Below are 10,295 nucleotides of genomic sequence, written 5' to 3' on the forward strand. Positions count from 1 at the left end.
ATATAAACTTGTAAGATATACATATATAAACATATGGATAGATATGTTTAGTTTGTAAATATCACGCTTCCGCCTTAATTGTGATTAGTTAAATGGTTAACTAAGCTTGTAAATTCCATAGAAACCCAACAAATGGGCCACCTAAAATAATCAGTTTTGTTCGGGTCAAATTGAGTCAGTTAACAAGTCATTTGGTTTGGATCAAAATGGGCCACTTAAAAAAAACAATTTGGTTCGGTTCAAAGCAAGCCACTTTGATTTGAAATCGTTACAGGGATTTGAGAAAAAAATAATGGTAACTTTGTAACATGATGATAAAGTACATAATTTACAGAAATAACATAATTTGCAGGTTTATTGTGGCAAATCAATAATGGTAACTTTGTAACATTATGATAAATCGCCAGATGGCTCAGCAGTGTGCACTTATCTATACTACTGTATATGGTCATAGAAGAATGTGTCTCCGTTTTATCATTGCTGTGCACAACTCGGGATCGGGTTGTTTTTTCAACGGCTCTTGAATTGTTTTTTCAAGCTCGGGATCGGGTCATTTTTATTTAGTAATTAATTTATATTCATTTTTAATTAATTTTATATATTTTGAGAAAAACTTAAACGAGCCTAAGCTCGGCTCGAGCTATTATAGTACCATAAAAGAGCAAAAGCTCGACTCGAGCTTAGTCGTTAATAAACATGGCTCGTTAAGGCTTGACGAGCTTAAACGAGCTTCCCATTTAGCTCGTCCTAGATAAGTAAATAAGCTTTATTTGAAGCTCGGTGTCAGCGCGTCTCGAGTTTTTTTATCGATTCAAGCTCAAGTAGCTTACGAGTGGCTCGGCGATTGTACACCTAAGCTCAAATCTCATACTATATTTCTTTAATATAATTGTTATTACATGAGCATTTAGAAACAGTTCAAATATGTTTCAAATTTAAGCATTTAGAAAACAAAAAATTCCATTTTTTGAAGAAATAACTTAACACTCCACTAAACCCTAGCCAATTAATTGTATAATAAGATAAAATTGAAGACATATACCTAAAAAAAGATGAAATCCTTCAAAAATTCCTTCAATAGATTCAAAAGTTTTGCTTCAATCCTTCAAAAATTCCGTGGGTTCATGGTGACTGAATATCGTGGCCGGTGATGGTGACTGAATATCGTGGTAGTGATGGTGACTGAATATCGTGGTGGTGATGGTGTCCGTGGCTGATGGTGGTGACGGAATGCCATGGCTTGTGGTGGTGATGGAACTTCAAGTTCGTGGTGGCTTGTGGTGTCTTCAGAGAAAGAGAAAGTGGAGATGTTTTGAGAGATGAGCACTGTGGGTTTTGGGATTAGGTCAAATGGGGCTTTTAATTTGAATGAAACTTATTTTGTGGTACTTGACACGCATATATCACCGGGATTAATTTTTTTTTAATTTGATTGAAAGATGACATGCAAATATGACACGCGGTCTTATTTTTTAATTTATGACACTTGCTTAATGACATACAAAAATGAGTGTCATAAATATTCTAATTTTAAAAATTTATGACTTCGTTTTAATGACTCGCACAATTACGCGTCATAAATCGGCGCGTGTCATTGTGCGCATGTCAAGGAAGGCTTTTTTTTTCTAGTAGTGGTTGTTCAAAACAGACAATGTTGATCACTAGTACCTCATTTACATGGTTTAACAATATATAATCCTCATTTAACTAAGCAATTTATCAAACACTTGGTGTGAATTATGTTTTCCCTTAATTATATTATGTTTTTTTCATTATCAAATAACTCCAAAAACAATATATGACTCTCTTTTAAATATTAATTATTCAAACAAATAAAACTTTTAAAAGCGAAAGAACGAGATACATACGTATATTTTGAAATACTGCAGAAAAAACTTCTTACCTTTAATCAATAAATTTATCTTTAGCGAAAGAAGGCAATCATTGATAGATATGTAACTACGTAACTAAATCAGAGATATCAAACAATCAACAAGCTCAACATAACGATGACCCTAGACAGATGCAATATTCCAATCGGTAAACGTAAACACAGAATAAACAAATTCTTACTGAAATTACATTAAGTAAACTGAGATCTACAACTTTAACATAATGACGGGTGCATCAGAGTATGACCCGTAAGTGATCTTAAATGATATAAAAACCTATGCATTAAGTGTTAATTTCATGGGAACTAGATAACTACTGCTATGTGGTTATTTGCAGGTATGAGGAGATAGAGGATGAAATCACGAGAACGTGGGCAAAAACAGCGAAGAAAACGGAGTTGAAACGAGAAAAATATGAAGAAAACAAGAAAATGAGAAAGAGCTCCACCGTGGCCCACGGTCTGGACCGTGGGTCAAGGTCCAATTGATAAAAAATGACAGTTTTCACCGTACCGTGGAGTTCTGGACAACGTGGGCCATGGTCCGGGAACTGTAACATCCGTTTTTCTTTGTTTTTAAGTCGTTTTTCATTGTCTTTTGACATATCTATCATTGGAGAACGACTAGGAACGATCTTAGGGGGTTCAATAACATCAACTGTGAGTTGTGTAACCACTGAATACTTGTTTTTGATTCATATGATTACTATAATCGAAGGGATGATGAACCAAATCATGCTCGGCTAATCCCCTTTGTGTTCTCTCCCGAATTGTAAGGTTTTCTATTGAATAATTGTTGATTGTTTATGTTATTTGTGGGATAGTAATTTGATCATATGATTGTATTGCTATGGTGATTGTGAATTTGATTAGTAGTTGTTAGTATAGTGTAAATTCGTGTTCTTGACTATCAGTTTTTGGTGCCATAGGTAATCGAGATTTATTAGAAGAGAATTAGGGTTAACTATATGAACTAATTATCAAGTGATGACCTTGCGTTTTTATAATCCAAATACTTAGTCCTCGTTTATCACATTCAAACACACTTTCACGAACTATGTCTATGTAGTTTATCCTAAAAGTAAACCTTAGCATTATCAACATTGGAAACCTGAAGTCGGGAGAGAGCATTCCTTTATTAATTCAGTTAAAACTCGTTTATTTGCTTTAGTTCTTTTTGTTATTCAAATCAAACAACCAAATCATTGAATTTAATTTGTGCACTTAGTTTAATATATAGTAATTACATAGCTACTTAGTAACGCATTTTCCACAAACTCCCTGTGTTCGATACCCGCTTACCGCTATCTAACTAGTTGTATTCGGTTTATTTTTGAGTGAGTCTTCGACCTCACGTCACATAACAAAATCAAGCCTCAAAAACCCTAACTAAAATTATAAACACAATCAACGAAGTATACCTCATTTTAAACAAAGTTCGAAATTTGAAGAGTGGATTGAGTGAGAGAGAGAGAGATGCTATATAAGAAAATCATATTTAGAGGTTAAAGATGGAACATAAAATTTTTGAAAATTTTCAGATGAGTGAAATGAAAGCACTATACATTGATACATTGATGGGAGGGAACCTCAAAATTTGAAACAACTATAGTTTTAAAAAAACAATGCTACTTACAATAAGTTCAATAAACAACATCATTTTTCTCTTATTTACAACGGCATTCAATGATGAGAGGTACCTCAAAACTTTAAACAACGCTAGCTTTTAATAAACAACGTTACTTTACAATAAGTTCAATAAACAACGCTAGTTTTTAACAAGTACAATAAACAACACTAGTTTTCTTCTTAGCAATAATGGTATTCATTTATGGAGGAAACCTCAACATTTTAAACAACGCTATTTATCAATAAACAACGCTACATTTCAATAAATTCAATAAACAGCACTAGTTTCTTATTATTTACAACGAGTTAAGAAAATTGTTCTTTTTTAAAATGGTGGATTACATCTTGTTCAACAGTTGACCTTTATACCGTTGTAAAACATTTTTATGATCGGTGTTAATAGACGTTTTCGTAGTATATCGTAACCGGATTAATGTTTATGAAGAATCATTAAGTTATGAGTTACTGAACTTGTTTTGATTTGTGTTTATTATATTTCCACAAAATCTATGTCTGTTATCTGATATATTATCACAAATCTGAATACGTCTAAAATGGTTAACAACTTAGCATTCATAACTTCATAGAAAAATAAGCACAAGTTTTATTCATTCCAGGCTATTAAGTATTTCATACATAATATACCAAAGTTGACAAACCCATCAAAGGTCACCTAGCTAGAACTAGAATCAGAACTAATGACCTCCTTACTATCAACATTATTTTGGTACTTGTACATCCATGAACACACCAAATGATATCCAAAGTTGACCAATCCAAAAAAGGTCAACGCCAAGTAAACATTATCCATCCTTCCATCATTGGTACCATCAGGCAACCACCCCGTTGTTTTCCTGATCAAATCAACCACCGCAGCCGCTGTGCTCTTAATTGCCTTTGGAAACTCTTAGTGAAAAAACATCACCTGGCCAGGTAACATAAAGGCTTCTCCAACACCAACAACAACTAATTGTGGAACCAACCAAAACACCGACATTGGCACGACCGAGTTGCCTGTTAGGTCGTTGGTTCGAGCTGTCGAGAGCCGCTTTGACTCGATCAATGCCGAGAGGGCCATGCTTGAGATGATGAGAGTGTGACCTATCCCAATTCGTTTTAGAAGTGCCGGTGAGGTGCGGGTTAGCTTATGGAACGTAGGAAGAAGGAAGCGGTCTGTTATGGCTAGAGCAAGACAAGATGATATCATAACGAAGACAGCCATAGACCCGGCCGAGATTTGGAACCGTTGTCCCATATGGCGGTCCATGGCTAGAGCTTGGAGGACAACCAAGCTTATTTGGGTGGCTACTGGGGTGTGCAAGAATATACCAGTTGACCAAAGTGGGGAGATTTTGATTAAGGTTAATAGTAATATCCCCAACAAGGACACGATAGATGAAACCAAAATGACCATGAACGGGCTAAGGTAGGAGTCGACTAATATGGCACCAAGAATTGGTAACAAGGTTGTACAACCCATGACAATGTTCGCAATCTGGACAGCATCAATATTGCGTTTGATGTTAAACTTGTTTATTAGATACACTATAAGGTTACTATTCCATCCCGCGGCCGCTACAGTCAGCCCTGCCATGGTTGCTACAAATTAATAAACATGTTTGATTCCCATTGGTTTATATTCATTGTGTTCCAAAATCACAACAACATATCAATCCTTCTCGACGGCTTTTGTTGTCGATATAGCCTTTCTCGATGACATGTCACTATAGCGGTCGTTGGTACTTATTTGACGCAATAACTAAAAAATGCCATGGAGATAGGTAATTAAATAAAACATTTTAGTGCTTCTCTGAAGCCTATCTCTCATCGACAAGTCCTCAAGATAGGCTACCCAAAACACAGTGTTTCACTTAAATTAAGTAAAGAGACAACAAATTATAACGTTGTATGTTGTCTCTTTCGTTCAAGAACAACGGAAAACAAAATTTACTTTTAAAATATATCTATCTCGATGACTAGTCCTCGACATAGGCTTTCACATTAATTGGTGAGAAACTTTTTCACTACTCCCTCCAAAAAAACGTATCGAGTCCTCGATGTAAAAACCAAGTGAGTGAATTTTCAGGTGAACCCTATCTCGACGACAAGTCTTCTAGAAAGACACCGTTTACAATGGTGTCTGTCAAGATAGGGTTGTCGAGACATGCCGTGTTTCTTGTAGCGAATTATATAAAAGTAATTGAATTTACTACGAAGTAATTGACCCAGCCACCTTTCTTGGGTGCACCAGATGGTTGTGGTTCTATATCCATTTCTACAATATGTTTCAGCCCAACTTATATTGACTCAAAGAAATCAGACTGTGGGTGTGACAAATGCGTGCATATCTTGGGGGTATATATAAGAAATGTGATGGTACAAAAGTCAGAAATTAAGATGGAGCCATTTGAACGGTTAAGTGGCCGGTGTTTAGTTGTTATCCCAATTATTTGATAAACCTAATTAAATTTATAAAAAAAAGGATATTATTCAGTCATGGTGTAGATATGTAGTTCAATATTTTAGGATTTAAATAGTAGTGCCATGTAAAGAAAACGATAACATGTTACACGAGGAGAAGACTTATTATAAACGATCTTTTTTCTACAAACGACAATGACGGGTTATCTTACGTTCAAACATCAGCGGAACAGACACGATTTTAGGGTCTGTTAACTCTTTGACATACAAAATACCTTGTGCATTGACCTTATTCCTTCGGCAATGCACTTGGTGGAAAGAGTCCGACTGATCCCTGTCAAATATTTTTCAAGGTATGTAATGTCATGGGAGAGGCGTGCTCCAGTGTGCGAGTGGAAAAGTTGGCTTCCCATTAAAATGAATAGTTTCACATGGAGGCTGCTGCAAAATAGGATCCCGGTTGCCCTAACCTAATTGCTTGAGTTTTGTCTTCAATATCCGGTGAGTGTCGGGTCTCTATTTTTGTCCCAGAATCGATGGAACATGTGTTTTCTACAGTGTTTGGGCAAAAGCTATTTGGAGAGACATCTCTATTTGACTTGGGGGGGGGGGGGGGGGGTCGAGAAACAATTCAGAAAGGCGGTTTTGACTGCAATCATTTATTCTTCTTCGTGGTTACTTGGAAACAAAGGAATGAGCGTTTTCAACAGTCGGCCCGTTTAACTTACACATGGCTCGAGCTCGGCTCGTTTCGATCTCTATTTTTAAACGAGCTCGGCTTGTGAGGAGTTATTCAAGCTTGAGCTCGGCTCGGGCTCAACTCGTTTACTCTTTCTAATTTTAGTATATTTATAACTATTTATATACATATATTTTTTTCGATTGTAATATAATATATGACATAATAATATATATTATTTACTAATTTTTTTAACATTATATATATTTATTAATAATTATTATATATGTGCATATTACAAAAATATATAATGACATGCTCATTTAGGATCGCAATCCGGCTCGAGCTCAGTAAATGAAGCTTGAGCTCTGACTCGTGTATTAAACGAGCTTACAATTAGATTCGAGCTTGGGCTCATGCTCTTCTAAGCTTGGCTTAGTCAAGCTCTTTTACGAGTCGATCTTGAGTAGCTCGCGAGCAACTCAGCTTGTTTGCACCCTAGAAATTGCCTACTTCTCCAAGCGTGCTAACATATGTTAATTTCTTGCTATTTCGATTGTTATATTCTTTATAAGATCAAATATATATCTATTTTTGTAGTTAGATTATAGATACCAATAATATGACTCTTGTAGTCTTGCTCATATCTATGATGGTGATTTGGTGAAGGCTATACGACTATACGTACTACGGCCTATATTCAAGATCGGTTCAAATAAGTATTTCAATTTTCAATTTTCAAGCTAGAACTATTCTAATTTTTTCACCTTCAAACCGATCTTATAATGCCCCCACCTGAGTCACAGGCTCACGTGAGCGAGCCCAGCAAATTCAAGGTTTTGCCCAAAGCTTATAAATGTTAATAATAATCTGTTGTCTGGAGGCGATGTGGGACAACACGCAAATGGAGTTTAGATTACCAAAGAATAAAAACTATATTCATAAACATATGAGGTGCGAGAATTAATCTGATAAATAAATATTTGCTAGTAATGAGGACCCGCGCTATAAGTCGAAACAAACCAAGTTAGAAAACTTAAAATTTAAGCGCACCAGCCTTAATCTACATGCCACACTACCATGGCTCCTGAGTTAATCCAAAATGTATACCTCTTTAACTTCAGTAGCATGAACCAACTGTATACAAACAACCAAATTAACTTAATACTGGCAAAACAAACAATTACTTCAATCCGTGTTATGGTATGTAAAACACAAACCTTTTGAGCTGCATCAGGAGCGGCAAATTCAACATGTTTATCACCTGCAAAACAACAATCTCTCATGACAATAGCAGCAAGACGTGACCAAAGCAAAGGCTTCCACTTCCTAATGACACCACCATATGTGAAATGAAAGTGAAATCCAAACTCATCACCAGAAAAGTAATTTAGAAAACACAACGGAAATAATTGAACAGGTCAAAATTCAAAGTCACCTAAAGTGAAATGAAATGTGTTGTTATACAGTATATATTTAGAAATGTATTTAAAAGCTTAAAATGGGTAAACAAATTCTAATGAGCCAGATGGGTTGAATGGGTCACATGGGCAACTAAAGCCATTTCTAGACCACTATCATGGTGTACATACTGAATTAGTGTGATCACGACGGTACCGATCCCGATCCTGAAACATCAAAAAGTCGGTACCCGTACTCGTTTGCTCATCCCTGCTTCAAAGTGAAGCCTTTTTTGCCAAATTTTGTTATGGTAAGATAATAGCTGCAAATAATGTCGAAACAAATTATAAGCACTTCATCGAACAGCTTAAATTATAAGCAGTCTTAAAATAATATAAATTATACATGTATAATTCTCATTCTACTTTCAAATAATATACAGTTCATCAAGATTACCTTATTATTAGGCTTTAGTGGTTGTAGTAGTGGAGACACCTGTAAGGTTGGTTTATAAAACGCATTTCGGTAAGCATTTCAAAGTCATTCGTAAATTGCACAATGCTTACCTTAGAGTCCACAACTGGCGATGAATCTTGGCCTGTTATCTGTATTGAGAAATTATCTATCTAGAACAATGAACACAAATAGGAAGTTAAATAACCACCATAAATTGGATGTAAAAAGAAGCTTACATTGAGATAACGGAGGCGTGATCCCTTAATACCGGAGCTGATTAAACATGAGAGAGAGTACCAGCTTGGACGGCTTAAGTTTGAATCTGGAATATGTAAATGGAGAAAGTACAACAAATGAAGAAAGGATTTGGGTTTGTAATGTGCACTGGTTAGGAATTTGAGAGTGAAGTTCAAACTAAAGATAAGTGGCAACATATAGAAGAAACCAATGTGAGGTTACAACATATATAGACAGCATCGTCTACAACCTTTAATGCAATGAATAGTGATTTCTAGACACAAACCAAATTTGTGATTTAATATATGAAAGCAATAACTAAAACAATTTTTCTAAATGGTACAAAAAAGGCTTCCTGTTCTTTAACTTCTAATAGATTGTTGCAACAAGACATAAGATTTACGACCGGGGTATCGTTTTCAAGTCGTATGAAAGGAGAATTTTTGTTAGTCTCGTCGTAATTTGTAGGATATCGAGAAAAGGCGAGCATACAACATAGGGCTGCTAGACGGATGAAGAACCATAGGGATGAACAACTTTCTGAAAAGCTTGATATGCAGATTAAAGATGAGAAATACACTACTTCTGGTGGTAAATAAAGCAAATATAGTTGTAACGCCTTGCATAGCTTGTCTTTTGGTACCTAATCTTCTCGAAGCGTTAACGTTCCTTTCACATAACAAAGGAAATTCACCACCAATACCTACCTTTTGATCCTGGGAAGGTATGTGTTTAGTGTTTACTGTGTGATTTTTGCTTCTCTTTTTGAGCAATAAGCAGGCCGTACAAAGAAAAGAAAATACACAAAAACGCATTTTTTTGGTAACTTTTGACTTGTTTTAATAAAATATAACAAAGTTTTTAGCAAATGATTTAGGAGGTTTTATGCATTAATTAAAAATAAGACTGTCACGACTTATCAAACCATTACGTGATTGCTAAACTTGTTTTGCGGTTTGAGACAAAACAGAATCCGAATCAACCCGTTCATAACTTAACAGATCAAAGTGTTGGTTGCTTTGCTGTTTTAAATAGTAATCTAGCATATACAAAGCAGTGGCCAGTTATATGGGCTCCTCTTGAACCTCTTTAAGCTGTTTCTGCAATTAATTTGGCATGGGCTCATTATTTGTTTTCTTGCAGATGTCATAACATGTTTGGTTTGGCTGACTTGTAAGCAATATATAAATGTTTTTCTAATTTACTGGAATTAGTCAATTACCTAATGAAATGTTTGTTGGTTAAATACAAAATAAATGAATGATTCTTTACCCATTTTTTACAAAGGGTAACATTTTTTTTAGATATAAGAAATGCTTTAAATGTTCCCAAATGAGTAGTTTAGTTCATAAGGTTTTCTGTCGCATAGAAATATCCTGTTAATCCATCGATAGATATAGAGATCCCGGATCCGGTGTTTAACGACCTTCATTCGATCTCCTCCTAGGCTTCCTACAACCATAACTTGCGAAACCGACGATTCAAGGTAGGTTTTTGGAAACAAACTATAACTTCTATGCCGGTCTTAGGTATTAAAAAAAGATTCAACTCATTTGACTCGCTTGTTTTGTTTATGTTTGT

The 10,295-nt window shown here is 35.3% G+C and overlaps 1 pseudogene; it reads right to left on the reverse strand.

Moving 5' to 3' along the window:
* Nucleotides 1-4,193: 4,193 nt before the first annotated feature.
* Nucleotides 4,194-5,114, reverse strand: LOC143533795 (protein NRT1/ PTR FAMILY 2.6 pseudogene; annotated as a pseudogene).
* Between the last annotated feature and the right edge of the window lie 5,181 nt (nucleotides 5,115-10,295).

This window comes from Bidens hawaiensis, unplaced genomic scaffold, assembly GCF_021521415.1.
Source record: "Bidens hawaiensis isolate Kalapana, Puna unplaced genomic scaffold, B.hawaiensis_p1.1 tig00009917_1, whole genome shotgun sequence".
Classification (NCBI taxonomy): domain Eukaryota; kingdom Viridiplantae; phylum Streptophyta; class Magnoliopsida; order Asterales; family Asteraceae; genus Bidens; species Bidens hawaiensis.